Genomic DNA, 21,133 nt, shown 5'->3' with positions numbered 1-21,133 from the left:
GCCTCGCTGCGGTCTTCCAGGAGGATATCGCCCTCTAGGTACCGGATTAAGGGGGTCATCCAGGTTTCGCCTTCTTCGACGGCAGAGACCTCCTCCGACGGGGGTTCCTTTAGGGTAGCTGGCCATTAAAGCACGAGCAAGGGGATACTCATCTGGCTATTTGTTTCAAGGGCGGACCCTAGATTAGCTAGGGCATCAGCTTGTGAATTTTGTTCCCGGGGGATTTGAGTGAGCATGCAGCTCTTGAACTTCTTGATTAGCCGCTGAGCGACCGCTAGATACTGGATCATGCTGTCGTCTTTTGCTTGGTACTCCCCTTGTACCTGGTTGATTATCAGCTGGGAGTCACCGAAGACCTGGATGTTCTCTGCCCCCATTTGATGGGCGAGGGTTAGGCCTGCGATTAGGGCCTCATACTCGCTTTCGTTGTTGGTTGCTTTGAAGTTGCATTTCACGGCCCTAGAGGCTGTGTTCCCCGTTGGCGAGGTAAGCACTATCCCCACTCCAGCTCCTCTGACGTTGTTGGATCCATCAACGTGTAGAATGCATTCTCCCTCTTCCTTAATTTTGCCTCAGAGGCGCACCTCCTGCTCCAAAGCTGGGAGCAAGGCAGGGGAGAACTCAGCCACGAAGTCTGCTTGGACATGTGACTTTATAGCCGTGGCGGGTCGAAATATCATGTCGTACTCCCCTAGTTCCACGGCCCATTTGGCTAGGCGTCCGGAGACTTCTGGTTTGTGGAGGACCAACTTTACAGGGAAGGAGGTAACAACCACGATTGGATGAGCCTGAAAATAGGGTCGGAGTTTGAGAGCGGCGACTATCAGGGCTAAGGGCAGCTTCTCTAGGTGCCTATAGCGGGTCTCCGCGTTAGCCTTGCTTACGTAATAGATTGGTAGCTGCTTGTTTCCCTCCTCGCGAACCAAGACGGCGCTCACAACGTGTTCGGAGACCGCTAGATATAGCAGCAGGACTTCACCGAGTAGTGGCTTGGACAGGAGAGGAGGAGTGGTGAGATACGATTTTAGCTCTTGGAGAGCGGATTTGCATTCTCCTGTCCACTGGAAATCCTTCGGATTCTTGAGAGTTCCAAAAAAGGCGTGAGATTTGTCGGAGAGTCTGGAGATGAACCTGGTCAAGGCTGCCATCCTTCCCGTTAGCTTTTGAACTTCCTTGACGTTCTTCGGGGAAGGGATTGAATGAATGGCCCTGATGTGCTCCGGGTCGGCCTCGATGCCCCGGTTGGTTACGACGTACCCGAGGAACTTGCCAGAATTGACCCCAAATGAGCATTTAGCCGGGTTGAGCTTCATGTTATATTTCCTGAGGGTGGAGAAGGCTTGCTGCAAGTGAGATATGTGGTCTTCTGCTTCCAGGGACTTGACCAGCATGTCATCAAGGTAGACCTCCATGGTTCTCCCGATCTGGTCCGTGAACATCATGTTTACTAGTCGTTGATAGGTTGATCCTGCGTTCTTTAGGCCGAAGGGCATAACCTTGTAGCAGTAGATCCCTCTGGACGTCATGAAGGATGTTTTCTCCTGGTCTTCCGGATGCATAAGTATATGATTGTAGCCGGAGAACGCGTCCATGAAGCTCATCAGGTGGTGCCCCACGGTGGTGTCCACCAGCTTGTCGATATGAGGTAATGGGAAGGGGTCCTTTGGACAGAACTTGTTGAGGTCCGTGAAGTCGATGCAAACTCTCCACTTCCCGTTCTTTTTCTTGACCACGACGACGTTGGCAAGCCACTCTGGGTACTGCACCTCACGAATGAACCCCGCGCCGAGCAGACTCTTGACTTCATCGTTGATGATCGCGTCTCTCTCGGGGGCAAACTTCCTTCTCTTTTGTCTGACGGGTTGATGTAGGGGTTCCACCTGCAGTTTGTGCGTTATGATCTCCGGATCGATCCCAGGCATATCTGCGTGGGACCAAGTGAAGCAGTCGGAGTTAGACCTGAGGAAGTCTATCAGTCTTTTTCTCAATCCTTCGGTCAGCTTGGAACCGATCTTCAGATGTCGGGTCTGATCTCCTTCGGTTAATGGCACGTCATCCATTTCCTCTACCTCCGGTTCCTCGGTGTGATGAGCCAGAGGCTTGCTCTGTAATTGCTATAAGACCTTTGTCTTTCCCTTCAGAGTGGTCTGATAGCAGGAGCGGGAATACTCCTGATCCCCTCTGATCGCCTTTATGTCCCAGGGTGTAGGGAATTTTACCATTTGGTGAAGAGTCGAGGGGACGGCTCCCATTCCATGAATCAAGGGCCATCCTAGGATCATGTTGTAAGACGAGTCGCAATGAACAACGAGGAACTTGGTTGACATGTTGCTTCCTTCGGCGTATACGGGGAGGGTTACTTCCCCGGTGGTTTGCTTGACTTCCCCACTGAACCCTATAAGGGGGGTTATCTTCCGAGTTAAAGCACTTTCCTCCAGCCCCAGATCCTTTTACGCGACCTGGAAGATGATGTTGTCGGAGCTTCCATTATCTACCAGTATCCCTTTTACCAGACAGTTCACTACAGTGAGCGAGATAACCAGGGTGTCGTGATGCGGAGTGAGAACTTTCTCCTGCTCCTTGGCCGTGAAGCTTATCTCGTCTGTTCCGAGGAGCAGGCGTTTTGGCTTGGCTGCCTCTAGGCCGTTCTGAGACTTTTGCGTTAATTGAAGCGCAAGTGTTTTAATAAAAAGGAGCGACGCATATTGTAGTAAAAAAATTTGAAATCTCTAAAAAACTCGATTACAATAACGCATATTTTCCTATGTGGGATTATACGAGTATACGCACCCACTCCCCCCCCCCCTTTTAGAGAGGGGGATAGCTGAACTCGTCTTTCGACAAGCTGCCTACGTACCTCTTTCGAGGATCAAGCCATCTCGTAGTTCTATTTTACGCCGCGGGCATTTTTACTCGGCAGTTGTCGCCGTGCTGACCGCCTTGATCGTGATGACCGTGGCCGGGTCAGCGTTCTCTTCCGTATGTTCCGGTTGAGTTGTAGTGTCGGCTTCGGACTCGTGTTGAGTTTCGACGCCGTAAGCGTTTGCGTCTGCAGACGATGTTAAATCGTCTTTTCTTGAAACGTTTTTGGCCGAAGATTGACCTATCTTCGTGCGCTTGCGATTTGCCGTTGTAGAAGTCGTCATTTGCCTTAACTTGTGCTCCACGAAGAAGCATAGTCGCGACTGTTTCTGACATCACCAGATAGCTGCAACTCCTTTTGGGGTCGGGAATCTGACACCCAGGTGGTACGTCGATGGAACGGCTTGCATGACGTTGAGCCATGGGGTTCCCACGATCACGTTGTAGATGGCAGGATTATCGACTACCGCGAATTCGGCAATTTTTGTGATCTCCTTGGCCATGACTGGTAGCTGAATCGACCCGAGAGTCATCGATACTTCCCTTGAAAAACCTGTGAGCGGTTTCGACGTTGGAGTTACTTCTCCGAGTTCGATGCTCATCCGATTGAGAGTGTTGCGGAAGATTTCATTGACCGTGCTTCCCGTGTCAATGAGTACTCTTCCGACTTCCAGATCTCGTATGATGAGATCTATGACGAGCGGATCGCAGTGAGGTTGATCAATCCCGCCGGCTTCCTCCTTCATGAAGGTGATTGAGCAATTTTGATCATCTCGGGTAGGAGACCATGTAGGCCAGTTTGCGCTCGACTCCGCCTTCCGCTGGTAAGCCTTGATGGCCGAAACCGTATCGTTGTAGAATTGCGATCTTCCAATGATCATGTTGACTCTGCGACGATTGTTATCGTTCCCCTTGTCGTCCGGCCTTCTGCCGCGTTTATCCCCAGATTGGTTTCTTTGAGGAGATTTCTCCGCGGGAGGATTTCTGTCCGCCTTCGGGGGGCGATCGGTCTCGAGGATGAGATCTTTCACGCTGATCACTTCTGAGAGCTCTCCAGCTAGTAGCTTCGCGGCCAGCCTTGCTCCCAAGAGTTTGCAGTTAGTCGTGGAGTGTCCTCGGGACTGGTGGAACTCGCAGAAGGTGTTTTCATCATATCCTTGATTGCGAGTCCACGTATTACCCGTGGTTCGGCCCTGGTCCAAGCTGATCGCGTAATTGTGCGTTCCTTGGGGATCTTCCCCCTCGTGATGGACATACTTGTCGTTACAAGGGTTCTTCTTCTTCGTTTTTGGATCTACATATTTCAAGGATGGTCTTGCCGACTTATGTTTTTGTGATAAGACTTTCGTTTCTTCCTTGATTATGATGTAGTCCATCGCCTTGTGGAGGGCGTCCTGGATCGTCCGCGGTTTGTCGAGGGTTATCCATTTTCTGAATTTCGACTTGTACCAGAGCGTCTTTCCGAGCGCATCAATAGCTACCTTGTCGCTTATCCCGTTGACCCTTGACATTACCAACTTGAATCGGCTGATGAACTCGCGGAGGGGTTCGTTTTCCCTCTGGGACAGACTCCAGAGATCGACATTGGAAGTTTCTCTATCTATGAACGTAGAGTATTGCTTGAGAAATTCCGATGCGAGCTGTCGGAAACTTCCGATAGAGTTTCGCTTAAGGCGTGCAAACCATTCGAGGGCTGCCCCTTCCAGATTCTCGACGAACAGGCGGCAGTGGCCGGCGCCTTTTTCACCGTCCTTCACTCTCGCTCTTCCCATCGTGATGTGGAAAGCCTGAAGGTGCGCCTTCGGATCGATCGTACCATCATACTTTGGTACTTTGATTTTTTCTGGATCGGAAACCCTCATATCTGAGATGCGAGTGGTGAAGGGGGTCTTCCGAGCCCCTTCCAGCAGCCTGTCGATCTCGGGGGCCGCGCTGGTAGCGTGATGGATTTGGGATTTCACGGCTCTTACTTCTGCCGAAGTCTTGGTGATATAGTCACGAAGATCGCAGATATCCGACGTCTCGCCAGCAGATTTCCGAGCCTGTCGGCGTTTACTGCGAGTGATCTCGGTTTGCTTTTCAGCCAACTCTTCTTGTTCGTTCCAATAGAGGATTTCCTCCTCTTCCGTCATTGGTTTGTCGAACGGAGAGCTTTCCCAAGCAAATCGGCTTCTGGTCCTCCTTGGATGTCTGTCGATGTCCTCATCAGTATCGTTGGAGACATCGCTAGGATCCAGGTTGACGTGCTCGACTTCGTTATCCTTCGAATCCTTCGCGGGAGGCGGAGGACTTTCAGGGTTTCCCTTTTCGATGGGAGATTTCTCGATAGAGTTTTGACCCGAACGTCGTTCCTGCGCGGCTCCAGGCCTGTCGAGTGGGGTTGCGAAGTCGAGTCTTTTCCCGCGGACTTTAGTGGTTCCGCGGGGGTGGATTTCTCGAGTCCTTGCCGTTAAAGTTTCAACTTGTTTGGTCAAGGTGTTCATGAGCTACTCCTGTTCTTCCGACCTTTTTTCGTAGGTGGCGAACATCTTTTTAAACTCCTCGAGCGCCGCGGCGTTGGCTGGTGCGTTGGCCGCGGATACGTCCGCCGCGGGGGTGTGGAGATCAGTGCCACTGCTTCCGTTAAGAGGAGTCTGCACGTTATCCGCGTCGTCAGTTGACATGTCTGGTTTAGCGTGATGTGGTTGAGAGTTAGATTTATCTGTATCCCCCTCCTTCTAGCGCCAAACTGTGGGAACCGAAATTCGCACTGTCGATTTCCGTTTAAATTAGGAAAGTAGGAGAACCCTAGTTTCCCAGAGGTCCCAGATATCTGCTAATACTACACGCTAAGCAATCAGAGCACGAGATAACAACGATAAATTATATGAAATCGTAAAAAGAGAGCAAAGAGAAGTCTTATTTCGAATTTGCGTATGAGCGTTTACAACAAGGTATAAGCCTGGGCTCGAGAGCTGTCGGTGAGATTCCTAGTTCTAACAACCCTAAGACGGCTAAACCTAATTGAGTCGCAGCTCGAATAACAAAAACGGAAAGTTGCCTAATTGCCCTAAGTGCTAAGCTTGTTCTGAGAAACTCTCTCCCATGCTTCTCGCCTAGGACTCCTTATATACTGGCTCCTAGGTCGGTTTGCGCTTTTCCTCTTCTGCCCATAAGCCATCATAGCGTAAAATGGAGATATTCCATTTTTTCCGATCTTCGTAATTATCTTCAAAATTTCGTATTTATCCGCGGAAACTTGACATTTATCTTTCCTTGCGAACCAAGCGTAAACCGTCATGCGGCTTACGGGCTGTTGGTTAAGAAATCATAAGTTGGGCCTCGAGTCATGTCTTAGGTCCCTTTGGGCCGTCTTCTAACTCGAAGCGTTTATTGCGGCTTCTTTCGATAAAGAACAAACTTTCCGTGGTTTTTACGGTAAAGTTTGATCGATGACTTAGAATGGCGGGAAACATGAAATGGGTTTGCTACAGTCTTCGGGAGATAGCATCGATGGGTAGACGAGAATGCATGGATTAATGTCGTATAGACGTTTTGGAAGAGCTCAGTCGCTACGTAGCGACCAAGCTTTTTCTCGAGCTCGGTCGTTACGTAGCGACCGAGCAGGATGGACGCTCTGTCGCTACGTAGCGACCGAGCGGAACGGACGTTACGTTGGCTCGAGCTCGGTCGCTTTATCTCGGGAACATACGTTGCGACGTTCTCTTGACCGAGCATGATTTGTTGAGAAAAGACATACTCGTATTTTGCGGAGATTTGGATATTAACTTCGTCGTAACCGTTTTTGACCCCAACAGTGGCCATGAACTGACGGACCAGCTCCGGGTAGGGGATGTGTGGGTTGGTGGCCATATTCTCCATACCCCGCTCCACGAACATGTCCTGGAGGTCCTCTTTGATGCCCAGCCGTCTAACCACATCGGGGTCGATGAAACATGTTGGCTCAATGGAAACCTTCAGCCACTCATTGTAGAATATGCTATCATAGTCGTCCCACTCGTCCCTGATCGCACGGTTCTTGCATTCTAAGCTTTTGGCCGCAGCACGAGGGTCAGCGAAGTGATCGAAGCGTGGGATGGTGTCTTCCTCACGCTCTCTTGGCCAAGGATGTTGGTCGCGAACCGGTGGTGGGGGAGCTGAGCTGGTGGCATCTCTATCGAATAGCCTCTTCGTTCTCCTTTCGTTCATCTGCAACCAAACTTCACAAACAAGGATACGAAATCAGCGAAGCTCAATGGTGTAGTTGTCGATATCGATCGACAGTTCTGTGTCGATATCGATCGATAGACTGTGTCGATATCGATCGACGGTTCTGTGCTATAATCGATCGATGTAAATGGTTATCATCGATCGATATCTCCATCGTGAGAACCTGCAAAAGCCCATTCGATGCAATTCGATTTGCGTAGCATAATAATTGGTTGACTCGATCCGTAATACATATTCTATCATTCCATCAACACAAATCGATCTATATGAGCACTAAAATCCCGGTTCTAGTTCAACTTCTAACTCAACCCTAACAAGTCCGAAAATTTAGAAAATTTCTTGTTCATACCATGTTGATTCGTGGATTAAGTGATCTAAACGGATAGAGAATTGAAAATCGAGGGGATTAAGTGCAAGAATCGTCCAATTTGGCTAAGAAACGAGAGAGAAAAAGAGTGCAGATCGTTTCAAAGAGTTTTCGGGTTTGTTTGAGTGTCAAGTTAATGTCGACTTAAATGAGCCCGTGGTTTTTCATTTCCCGTCGATCGATGAGGAGATATCCACGTCAATCGACAGCCATTATGTTTTTCCGATAACTATTTTTTTTTTTAATTTAAACGAAATCCTAAATATCCTAAAACTAGAAATGGGTTGCCTCCCATTTAGCGTTTATTTTAAGTCTTGAGCTTGACTCGAGATTCGATCTGTCTAATTATCAAAAAAAGGGCCTAAGTTTAAAGTCCTGCTAATTGGCGGTTTAGCCCAATAATGTTTTACTCGTTGACCATTCACTGTAAATTCTTCTCCTTTATCGTTTATAAGTGTGATGGTTCCGTAAGGTCTGACATCCATAACTGTGAAGGGACCTGACCAACGAGATCGGAGGTTTCAGGGAAACAACGTTAGCCGAGAGTTATATAGCAGGACTTGATCGTTAGGTTCGAAGTGCCTGGAGATGATCTTTTTATCGTGATATGCTTTTGTCTTCTCTTTATATATCTTTGAGCTCTCATAGGCTAAGTGTCTTATTTCATCCAGCTCGTTAAGCTGCATGAGTCTCCTTTCGGCGGCTGGTTTGATGTCGAAATTTAATAATTTTACAGCCCAAGCTGCCTTCTGTTCTAGCTCAACCGGTAGGTGACAGGATTTTCCATAGAGTAGGTGAATTGGGGTTGTTCCTAATGGAGTTTTGAATGCAGTCCGGTAGGCCCAGAGTGCATTGTCCAGTTTCCTAGACCAATCTTTCCTAGAAGTGCCGACAGTCTTTTCTAAGATTTCTTTGATCTGTCGATTTGAGACTTTTATTTGTCCACTTGTTTGCGGATGGTAGGGCGTAGCAACTCTGTGGTGAACTCCGTTCTTCTGGAGTAATCCCTAAAAAACTTTGTTAATAAAATGGGAGCTACCGTCGCTTATAACTACTCTAGGAGCTCCAAATCTTTGAAAAATAATGCTCTTGAAAAGCTTGATAGCTACAGATGCGCCATTTGTTGGGGAAGCTACTGCTTCGACCCATTTGGAAACATAATCAACAGCAACACGAATATACTTGTTCCCGAATGAGGAAGGGAAAGGACCCATGAAGTCTATCCCCCATAAATCAAAGACTTCTACTTCTAGAATAGACTTTTGTTCCTTTTCGTACCTTTTGCTGATTTTTCCTCTTCGTTGGCATCTGTCGCATTGTGCTATGAATGCATGAGTATCGCGAAACATTGTTGGCCACCAGAATCCAGCTTGAATAATTTTTGATACTTTTTTAAAGGTTGCAAAATGTCCAGCGTAGTCAGACCCATGGCATTGGTATAAGATATCTGGGATTTCAGTTTCGGCGATACAACGTCTATATAACTCGTCAGAGCAATGTTTGTAGAGATATGGTTCATCCCAATGATATCTCCTAATTTCTCTAAAAAAATTCTTTCTTATGTAACCACTTAGCTCTTCGGGTTCTACGTCAACAGCTAGATAGTTCACTATGTCAGTGTACCAAGGTCTATTTTTTAAACTTCTTTCGACTGCGTGCACCTTTCGAAAGTAATGGTCGTGGGGGAAGTGTTTTTGGTTTGATCATCGGGACTGTCGCTCGACATAGCATTGTTCGCGTCAATCGATGGCTCCTCGGATGTGAGACATATGTTACCGACGAATGACGAATCCATTTGGTAAACGTTCTCTATCGGAAAGAAATCGTCGATAGGGACATCATCATCTATTCGTATCCGGAAAAGGTGGTCTGTAACTCCGTTTTCCATTCCCTGTTTGTCTTTAGTTTCTATTTCGAGTTCCTAGAGTAGCAGGATCCATCGCAAGAGTTGTAGTTTCGCGTCCTTCTTCTGCATTAAATATTTTATCGCAGCGTGGTCGTTATGAACAATAACTCACGAACCGACTAGGTATTGACGAAATTTTTTGAATGCATAAACTACAGCAAGTAGTTCTTTTTTCGTTGTTTCATAATTCCTTTGTGCCTCATCGAGAGTTCGACTGGCATAATAGACAACATGTAGCTTTTTGTCTTTCTTTTGGCCTAGAACTGCTCCCACAGCGACATCGCTCGCGTCGTACATAATTTCGAAAGGACGGTTCCAGTCCGGTGCTTGTACGATAGGGGCAGTTATTAAGGCTTTCTTTATTTCTTCAAAAGCCTTTCCGCATTCTGGTGTGAAGTCAAATTTTACTTCTTTGCATAGGAGGGCTGTGAGTGGTCTAGCTATTTTGCTGAAATATTGTATAAACCTCCTACAAAATCCGGCATGCCCGAGAAAACTTCTCACGTCTTTTACGTTCGTGGGTGCAGGAAAACCGGTCATTACCTCAATTTTTGCTCGATCTACTTCTATACCAGCAGCAGATACTCTGTGTCCTACGAAGATTCCATCGTTAACCATAAAGTGGCATTTTTCCCAATTCAGAACGAGGTTCTTTTCTTCACACCTTGCCAAAACTTTACACAAGTTATCTAGGCAGTTTTTGAAACTGGATCCGTAGACTGAGAAGTCGTCCATGAAGACTTCCATGAAACCTTCTATCATATCCTTAAAGATTGACATCATGCATCGTTGGAAAGTGGCATGGGCATTACAAAGACCGAATGGCATTCTGCGATATGCGAATGTTCCGTAAGGGCATGTAAAGGTGGTCTTTTCTTGATCTTCAGGGTGTATAGGGTTTTGAAAAATCCAGAGTATCCGTCAAGAAAACAGTAATATTGGTGATTTACCAATCTTTCCAACATTTGATCAATGAAGGGCAAAGGACAGTGATCTTTTCTGGTTGCAGTGTTTAATATCCTATAATCGATACACATTCGATGCCCGGCGACAGTTCGCGTAGGAATGAGTTCGTTTTTATCATTCTTTACCACTGTAATACCGCCTTTCTTAGGTACAACATGAACAAGGCTCACCCAGATACTATCCAAAATTGGGTAGATGACTCCAGCATCTAGAAGTTTGATAATTTCCTTCTTAACAACTTCCTTCAAGTTCGGGTTTAGCCTCCTTTGTTGTTCTACTGACGATTTGGAATCGTCCTCTATGTGAATTCGGTGCATGATAGATCTGGAGAGATACCAGGAATATAGTCGAGAGAGTATCCGAGGCTTTCCTATTATTGCGCAGTTTGTTCAACAATAATGCAAGTTCTCCGTTAGTTATATTGGCGTTTACAATCACGGGGTAGGAATAATTATAGAGGAAAGCATATTTGAGTCCTGGAGGTCCTCTTTGATGCCCAGCCGTCTAACCACATCGGGGTCGATGAATCATGTTGGCTCAATGGAAACCTTCAGCCACTCATTGTATAATATGCTATCATAGTCGTCCCACTCGTCCCTGATCGCACGGTTCTTGCATTCTAAGCTTTTGGCCGCAGCACGAGGGTCAGCGAAGTGATCGAAGCGTGGGATGGTGTCTTCCTCACGCTCTCTTGGCCAAGGATGTTGGTGGCACGAACCGGTGGTGGGGGAGCTGAGCTGGTGGCATCTCTATCGAATAGCCTCTTCGTTCTCCTTTCATTCATCTGCAACCAAACTTCACAAACAAGGATACGAAATCAGCGAAGCTCAATGGTGTAGTTGTCGATATCGATCGACAGTTCTGTGTCGATATCGATCGACAGACTGTGTCGATATCGATCGACGGTTCTGTGCTATAATCGATCGATGTAAATGGTTATCATCGATCGATATCTCCATCGTGAGAACCTGCAAAAGCCCATTCGATGCAATTCGATTTGCGTAGCATAATAATTGGTTGACTCGATCCGTAATACATATTCTATCATTCCATCAACACAAATCGATCTATATGAGCACTAAAATCCCGGTTCTAGTTCAACTTCTAACTCAACCCTAACAAGTCCGAAAATTTAGAAAATTTCTTGTTCATACCATGTTGATTCGTGGATTAAGTGATCTAAACGGATAGAGAATTGAAAATCGAGGGGATTAAGTGCAAGAATCGTCCAATTTGGCTAAGAAACGAGAGAGAAAAAGAGTGCAGATCGTTTCAAAGAGTTTTCGGGTTTGTTTGAGTGTCAAGTTAATGTCGACTTAAATGAGCCCGTGGTTTTTTATTTCCCGTCGATCGATTAGGAGATATCCACGTCAATCGACAGCCATTATGTTTTTCCGATAACTATTTTTTTTTTTAATTTAAACGAAATCCTAAATATCCTAAAACTAGAAATGGGTTGCCTCCCATTTAGCGTTTATTTTAAGTCTTGAGCTTGACTCGAGATTCGATCTGTCTAATTATCAGAAAAAGGGCCTAAGTTTAAAGTCCTGCTAATTGGCGGTTTAGCCCAATAATGTTTTACTCGTTGACCATTCACTGTAAATTCTTCTCCTTTATCGTTTATAAGTGTGATGGTTCCGTAAGGTCTGACATCCATAACTGTGAAGGGACCTGACCAACGAGATCGGAGGTTTCAGGGAAACAACGTTAGCCGAGAGTTATATAGCAGGACTTGATCGTTAGGTTCGAAGTGCCTGGAGATGATCTTTTTATCGTGATATGCTTTTGTCTTCTCTTTATATATCTTTGAGCTCTCATAGGCTAAGTGTCTTATTTCATCCAGCTCGTTAAGCTGCATGAGTCTCCTTTCGGCGGCTGGTTTGATGTCGAAATTTAATAATTTTACAGCCCATGCTGCCTTCTGTTCTAGCTCAACCGGTAGGTGACAGGATTTTCCATAGAGTAGGTGAATTGGGGTTGTTCCTAATGGAGTTTTGAATGCAGTCCGGTAGGCCCAGAGTGCATTGTCCAGTTTCCTAGACCAATCTTTCCTAGAAGTGCCGACAGTCTTTTCTAAGATTTCTTTGATCTGTCGATTTGAGACTTTTATTTGTCCACTTGTTTGCGGATGGTAGGGCGTAGCAACTCTGTGGTGAACTCCGTTCTTCTGGAGTAATCCCTCAAAAACTTTGTTAATAAAATGGGAGCTACCGTCGCTTATAACTACTCTAGGAGCTCAAAATCTTTGAAAAATAATGCTCTTGAAAAGCTTGATAGCTACAGATGCGCCATTTGTTGGGGAAGCTACTGCTTCGACCCATTTGGAAACATAATCAACAGCAACACGAATATACTTGTTCCCGAATGAGGAAGGGAAAGGACCCATGAAGTCTATCCCCCATAAATCAAAGACTTCTACTTCTAGAATAGACTTTTGTTCCTTTTCGTACCTTTTGCTGATTTTTCCTCTTCGTTGGCATCTGTCGCATTGTGCTATGAATGCATGAGTATCGCGAAACATTGTTGGCCACCAGAATCCAGCTTGAATAATTTTTGATACTTTTTTAAAGGTTGCAAAATGTCCAGCGTAGTCAGACCCATGGCATTGGTATAAGATATCTGGGATTTCAGTTTCGGCGATACAACGTCTATATAACTCGTCAGAGCAATGTTTGTAGAGATATGGTTCATCCCAATGATATCTCCTAATTTCTCTAAAAAAATTCTTTCTTATGTAACCACTTAGCTCTTCGGGTTCTACGTCAACAGCTAGATAGTTCACTATGTCAGTGTACCAAGGTCTATTTTTTAAACTTCTTTCGACTGCGTGCACCTTTCGAAAGTTATGGTCGTGGGGGAAGTGTTTTTGGTTTGATCATCGGGACTGTCGCTCGACATAGCATTGTTCGCGTCAATCGATGGCTCCTCGGATGTGAGACATATGTTACCGACGAATGACGAATCCATTTGGTAAACGTTCTCTATCGGAAAGAAATCGTCGATAGGGACATCATCATCTATTCGTATCCGGAAAAGGTGGTCTGTAACTCCGTTTTACACTCCCTGTTTGTCTTTAGTTTCTATTTCGAGTTCCTAGAGTAGCAGGATCCATCGCAAGAGTTGTAGTTTCGCGTCCTTCTTCTGCATTAAATATTTTATCGCAGCGTGGTCGTTATGAACAATAACTCACGAACCGACTAGGTATTGACGAAATTTTTTGAATGCATAAACTACAGCAAGTAGTTCTTTTTTCGTTGTTTCATAATTCCTTTGTGCCTCATCGAGAGTTCGACTGGCATAATAGACAACATGTAGCTTTTTGTCTTTCTTTTGGCCTAGAACTGCTCCCACAGCGACATCGCTCGCGTCGTACATAATTTCGAAAGGACGGTTCCAGTCCGGTGCTTGTACGATAGGGGCAGTTATTAAGGCTTTCTTTATTTCTTCAAAAGCCTTTCCGCATTCTGGTGTGAAGTCAAATTTTACTTCTTTGCATAGGAGGGCTGTGAGTGGTCTAGCTATTTTGCTGAAATATTGTATAAACCTCCTACAAAATCCGGCATGCCCGAGAAAACTTCTCACGTCTTTTACGTTCGTGGGCGCAGGAAAACCGGTCATTACCTCAATTTTTGCTCGATCTACTTCTATACCAGCAGCAGATACTCTGTGTCCTAGGAAGATTCCATCGTTAACCATAAAGTGGCATTTTTCCCAATTCAGAACGAGGTTCTTTTCTTCACACCTTGCCAAAACTTTACACAAGTTATCTAGGCAGTTTTTGAAACTGGATCCGTAGACTGAGAAGTCGTCCATGAAGACTTCCATGAAACCTTCTATCATATCCTTAAAGATTGACATCATGCATCGTTGGAAAGTGGCATGGGCATTACAAAGACCGAATGGCATTCTGCGATATGCGAATGTTCCGTAAGGGCATGTAAAGGTGGTCTTTTCTTGATCTTCAGGGTGTATAGGGTTTTGAAAAATCCAGAGTATCCGTCAAGAAAACAGTAATATTGGTGATTTACCAATCTTTCCAACATTTGATCAATGAAGGGCAAAGGACAGTGATCTTTTCTGGTTGCAGTGTTTAATATCCTATAATCGATACACATTCGATGCCCGGCGACAGTTCGCGTAGGAATGAGTTCGTTTTTATCATTCTTTACCACTGTAATACCGCCTTTCTTAGGTACAACATGAACAAGGCTCACCCAGTTACTATCCAAAATTGGGTAGATGACTCCAGCATCTAGAAGTTTGATAATTTCCTTCTTAACAACTTCCTTCAAGTTCGGGTTTAGCCTCCTTTGTTGTTCTACTGACGATTTGGAATCGTCCTCTATGTGAATTCGGTGCATGACAGATCTGGAGAGATACCAGGAATATAGTCGAGAGAGTATCCGAGGCTTTCCTATTATTGCGCAGTTTGTTCAACAATAATGCAAGTTCTCCGTTAGTTATATTGGCGTTTACAATCACGGGGTAGGAATAATTATAGAGGAAAGCATATTTGAGTCCTGGAGGTCCTCTTTGATGCCCAGCCGTCTAACCACATCGGGGTCGATGAATCATGTTGGCTCAATGGAAACCTTCAGCCACTCATTGTATAATATGCTATCATAGTCGTCCCACTCGTCTCTGATCGCACGGTTCTTGCATTCTAAGCTTTTGGCCGCAGCACGAGGGTCAGCGAAGTGATCGAAGCGTGGGATGGTGTCTTCCTCACGCTCTCTTGGCCAAGGATGTTGGTCGCGAACCGGTGGTGGGGGAGCTGAGCTGGTGGCATCTCTATCGAATAGCCTCTTCGTTCTCCTTTCGTTCATCTGCAACCAAACTTCACAAACAAGGATACGAAATCAGCGAAGCTCAATGGTGTAGTTGTCGATATCGATCGACAGACTGTGTCGATATCGATCGACGGTTCTGTGCTATAATCGATCGATGTAAATGGTTATCATCGATCGATATCTCCATCGTGAGAACCTGCAAAAGCCCATTCGATGCAATTCGATTTGCGTAGCATAATAATTGGTTGACTCGATCCGTAATACATATTCTATCATTCCATCAACACATATCGATCTATATGAGCACTAAAATCCCGGTTCTAGTTCAACTTCTAACTCAACCCTAACAAGTCCGAAAATTTAGAAAATTTCTTGTTCATACCATGTTGATTCGTGGATTAAGTGATCTAAACGGATAGAGAATTGAAAATCGAGGGGATTAAGTGCAAGAATCGTCCAATTTGGCTAAGAAACGAGAGAGAAAAAGAGTGCAGATCGTTTCAAAGAGTTTTCGGGTTTGTTTGAGTGTCAAGTTAATGTCGACTTAAATGAGCCCGTGGTTTTTCATTTCCCGTCGATCGATTAGGAGATATCCACGTCAATCGACAGCCATTACGTTTTTCCGATAACTATTTTTTTTTTTAATTTAAACGAAATCCTAAATATCCTAAAACTAGAAATGGGTTGCCTCCCATTTAGCGTTTATTTTAAGTCTTGAGCTTGACTCGAGATTCGATCTGTCTAATTATCAGAAAAAGGGCCTAAGTTTAAAGTCCTGCTAATTGGCGGTTTAGCCCAATAATGTTTTACTCGTTGACCATTCACTGTAAATTCTTCTCCTTTATCGTTTATAAGTGTGATGGTTCCGTAAGGTCTGACATCCATAACTGTGAAGGGACCTGACCAACGAGATCGGAGGTTTCAGGGAAACAACGTTAGCCGAGAGTTATATAGCAGGACTTGATCGTTAGGTTCGAAGTGCCTGGAGATGATCTTTTTATCGTGATATGCTTTTGTCTTCTCTTTATATATCTTTGACCTCTCATAGGCTAAGTGTCTTATTTCATCCAGCTCGTTAAGCTGCATGAGTCTCCTTTCGGCGGCTGGTTTGATGTCGAAATTTAATAATTTTACAGCCCATGCTGCCTTCTGTTCTAGCTCAACCGGTAAGTGACAGGATTTTCCATAGAGTAGGTGAATTGGGGTTGTTCCTAATGGAGTTTTGAATGCAGTCCGGTAGGCCCAGGGTGCATTGTCCAGTTTCCTAGACCAATCTTTCCTAGAAGTGCCGACAGTCTTTTCTAAGATTTCTTTGATCTGTCGATTTGAGACTTTTATTTGTCCACTTGTTTGCGGATGGTAGGGCGTAGCAACTCTGTGGTGAACTCCGTTCTTCTGGAGTAATCCCTCAAAAACTTTGTTAATAAAATGGGAGCTACCGTCGCTTATAACTACTCTAGGAGCTCCAAATCTTTGAAAAATAATGCTCTTGAAAAGCTTGATAGCTACAGATGCGCCATTTGTTGGGGAAGCTACTGCTTCGACCCATTTGGAAACATAATCAACAGCAACACGAATATACTTGTTCCCGAATGAGGAAGGGAAAGGACCCATGAAGTATATCCCCCATAAATCAAAGACTTCTACTTCTAGAATAGACTTTTGTTCCTTTTCGTACCTTTTGCTGATTTTTCCTCTTCGTTGGCATCTGTCGCATTGTGCTATGAATGCATGAGTATCGCGAAACATTGTTGGCCACCAGAATCCAGCTTGAATAATTTTTGATACTTTTTTAAAGGTTGCAAAATGTCCAGCGTAGTCAGACCCATGGCATTGGTATAAGATATCTGGGATTTCAGTTTCGGCGATACAACGTCTATATAACTCGTCAGAGCAATGTTTGTAGAGATATGGTTCATCCCAATGATATCTCCTAATTTCTCTAAAAAAATTCTTTCTTATGTAACCACTTAGCTCTTCGGGTTCTACGTCAACAGCTAGATAGTTCACTATGTCAGTGTACCAAGGTCTATTTTTTAAACTTCTTTCGACTGCGTGCACCTTTCGAAAGTAATGGTCGTGGGGGAAGTGTTTTTGGTTTGATCATCGGGACTGTCGCTCGACATAGCATTGTTCGCGTCAATCGATGGCTCCTCGGATGTGAGACATATGTTACCGACGAATGACGAATCCATTTGGTAAACGTTCTCTATCGGAAAGAAATCGTCGATAGGGACATCATCATCTATTCGTATCCGGAAAAGGTGGTCTGTAACTCCGTTTTCCACTCCCTGTTTGTCTTTAGTTTCTATTTCGAGTTCCTAGAGTAGCAGGATCCATCGCAAGAGTTGTAGTTTCGCGTCCTTCTTCTGCATTAAATATTTTATCGCAGCGTGGTCGTTATGAACAATAACTCACGAACCGACTAGGTATTGACGAAATTTTTTGAATGCATAAACTACAGCAAGTAGTTCTTTTTTCGTTGTTTCATAATTCCTTTGTGCCTCATCGAGAGTTCGACTGGCATAATAGACAACATGTAGCTTTTTGTCTTTCTTTTGGCCTAGAACTGCTCCCACAGCGACATCGCTCGCGTCGTACATAATTTCGAAAGGACGGTTCCAGTCCGGTGCTTGTACGATAGGGGCAGTTATTAAGGCTTTCTTTATTTCTTCAAAAGCCTTTCCGCATTCTGGTGTGAAGTCAAATTTTACTTCTTTGCATAGGAGGGCTGTGAGTGGTCTAGCTATTTTGCTGAAATATTGTATAAACCTCCTACAAAATCCGGCATGCCCGAGAAAACTTCTCACGTCTTTTACGTTCGTGGGCGCAGGAAAACCGGTCATTACCTCAATTTTTGCTCGATCTACTTCTATACCAGCAGCAGATACTCTGTGTCCTAGGAAGATTCCATCGTTAACCATAAAGTGGCATTTTTCCCAATTCAGAACGAGGTTCTTTTCTTCACACCTTGCCAAAACTTTACACAAGTTATCTAGGCAGTTTTTGAAACTGGATCCGTAGACTGAGAAGTCGTCCATGAAGACTTCCATGAAACCTTCTATCATATCCTTAAAGATTGACATCATGCATCGTTGGAAAGTGGCATGGGCATTACAAAGACCGAATGGCATTCTGCGATATGCGAATGTTCCGTAAGGGCATGTAAAGGTGGTCTTTTCTTGATCTTCAGGGTGTATAGGGTTTTGAAAAATCCAGAGTATCCGTCAAGAAAACAGTAATATTGGTGATTTACCAATCTTTCCAACATTTGATCAATGAAGGGCAAAGGACAGTGATCTTTTCTGGTTGCAGTGTTTAATATCCTATAATCGATACACATTCGATGCCCGGCGACAGTTCGCGTAGGAATGAGTTCGTTTTTATCATTCTTTACCACTGTAATACCGCCTTTCTTAGGTACAACATGAACAAGGCTCACCCAGTTACTATCCAAAATTGGGTAGATGACTCCAGCATCTAGAAGTTTGATAATTTCCTTCTTAACAACTTCCTTCAAGTTCGGGTTTAGCCTCCTTTGTTGTTCTACTGACGATTTGGAATCGTCCTCTATGTGAATTCGGTGCATGACAGATCTGGAGAGATACCAGGAATATAGTCGAGAGAGTATCCGAGGCTTTCCTATTATTGCGCAGTTTGTTCAACAATAATGCAAGTTCTCCGTTAGTTATATTGGCGTTTACAATCACGGGGTAGGAATAATTATAGAGGAAAGCATATTTGAGTCCAGCAGGTAGTTGCTTTAACTCAACTTTCGGTGCTTTTTCGGTGTTCCAATTTTCTAGAGAGGATGGTTGTCGATCGACGGCATCTTTTAAATATCGATCGATATTGATTTCTAAATCGTCATCCTCCACGTCATCGACATTTGCTATCTCTACACTTGCATCCATTAATCGTGCATATTCATCAGCCCTGCTGTCGATGCTGAACATCTCCTTTTCAGTAAATGTAAGCACTTTTTCCATGGGATCCTCTGAGCATAGGTCTATGAAAGATTCTTCAGCCAACTCAGAAATATCATCCACATAAAAGGCTTGTTTGTCGATTAACGATCGTCTTATTAGTTTTTCCATATCAAAAGTAATTGGGAGGTTTCCAATGTTTAAACATATCCGACCTTCCTTGACGTCGATGACCGCACCAGCTGTGGCTAGAAATGGTCTACCTAAAATTAGGGGGTCTTTCGGTTCATTCTGGTATTTCAACACAACAAAATCCGTTGGTACGTGACAACCGTTAATTTTTATTGGCACGTCATCTAGTACTCCTTCAGGTACTCTAACGGATCTATCAGCAAGAACCATGGTTATTTTGGTTGGTCTAAACTCGTTGTATCCCAATGATATCGCAACATAATGCGGTATGAGATTTACGCTCGAACCTAGGTCACAAAAGGATCGAGGAAAACTTTTATTTCGTATGTTGCAATCTAGAACAAAGCTGCCTTGATCATGTCTCTTGATCGGGGTTTTGCCTTGGATTATAGCACTTACTTCCTCTGAAACCATCATGACACTGTGTTTAGCAGCTGGGGAGCTATTGGATACCATGTCCTTTACATATTTTTTAATCGAGAGTGATACTTTTATAGCATCACTTAGTGGCATTTCTAGCGTGATTTCATCGAATGCTTTCTTGCAAATCGCGTTATCCAATTCTCGCTTAGTTTGCGACTTGTCGGGAGGAAAGGGTGGCAAAGTCCAATACACTCTCTCTACTGCCGGTTTGGCAGGAGCCGAGTGTCGATCGACATTGTTTCCAGTCTGTCGAACGATATTTACCGTAAGCGGTCGATCGATGTTGTTCCCTTCTTGTCGATCGATTTCCACATCATCTTCCAACTCCTCCTGTTCTTCATCGAGGTTGATCGTCACCTTCTCAGCTTCTCCAGTGTTGGACTGTTGGGGTCAAAATTGGTTACGACGAAATCAACGTCAGAAAACTTTCGAGAAAATCTTCTCTTCCATAAAACAGGAAGTAGTCGAGAGAGAACGGATAAAACTACCAAAGGCCTAATTATCAGTTCGTCAAAACGAACAAGCTAGATCGTCCTTGGGATTCAGCTCGGCCGTTCGTCGAGCTGGACCACTCCAGTTCGACGAACGGCCGAGCTAGAACAACCACAGGATTCAGCTCAGCCGTTCGCCGAGTTGGACCAAGTCCAGTTCGGCGAACGGCTGAGCTGAATCAACCACGGATTCAGCTCTGTCGTTCATCGAGCTGGACCAGTCCAGTTCGACGAACAGCCGAGCTGGATCAACCACGGATTCAGCTCGGTCGTTCGACAAGCTGGACCAGTCTAGATTGGCGAACAGCCGACTGGATCAACCACGGATTCAGCTCGGCCGTTCGCCGAGCTGGACCGGTCCAGTTTGGCGAACGGCGAGCTGGATCAACCACGGATTAAGCTCAGCAGTTCGCCGAGCTGGACCAGTTTAGGTTGGCGAACGGCCAAGCTTGATCAACCGCAGATTCAGCTCGGCGAACGGCCATGTTGGACCAGTCTAGTTCGGCGAACGGCAGGGCTGGATCGACCAGAATCTATCTTCACCTCGTCCTCTTATTTTCTCTCCTGAGATTGCATCGAACTCACTCTTCTTTCGTATCGATCGGAGGTATTTGAAAACCGCAAGAACTCGTTTTCGCGAATAACATTCGGATTGATCGTAGAAGATGGCAATGGTTAGCTGAACACCCAAGATTGCCTACGCTATACAAGGAATTTGAATGTTTTCCAGAATCGACGTCTTTTCGGAAGCGTTCTTTTTATAAAATCGTAAAAACGCCTAGTTGGAAACGGCCCGAAAGGGGGCCAGAACACGGCAAAGAGCCCACTTATGATTTTATGGAATCAAGCCAAGTCGTTACGACGATGGATAAATGTCAAGTTTCCGAAGATAAATACAGAGATCGAAGAAAAATGGAATATTTCCACGAAGCGATAAACTCGACCGAGGGCAGAAAGGGAAAAGGTAAACCGCCTTAGAAGGAGTATATAAGGGGATCGAA

Source organism: Brassica napus, chromosome C9, assembly GCF_020379485.1.
Source record: "Brassica napus cultivar Da-Ae chromosome C9, Da-Ae, whole genome shotgun sequence".
Taxonomy (NCBI): Eukaryota; Viridiplantae; Streptophyta; class Magnoliopsida; order Brassicales; family Brassicaceae; genus Brassica; species Brassica napus.
Note: the sequence above shows the minus strand (reverse complement) of the source record.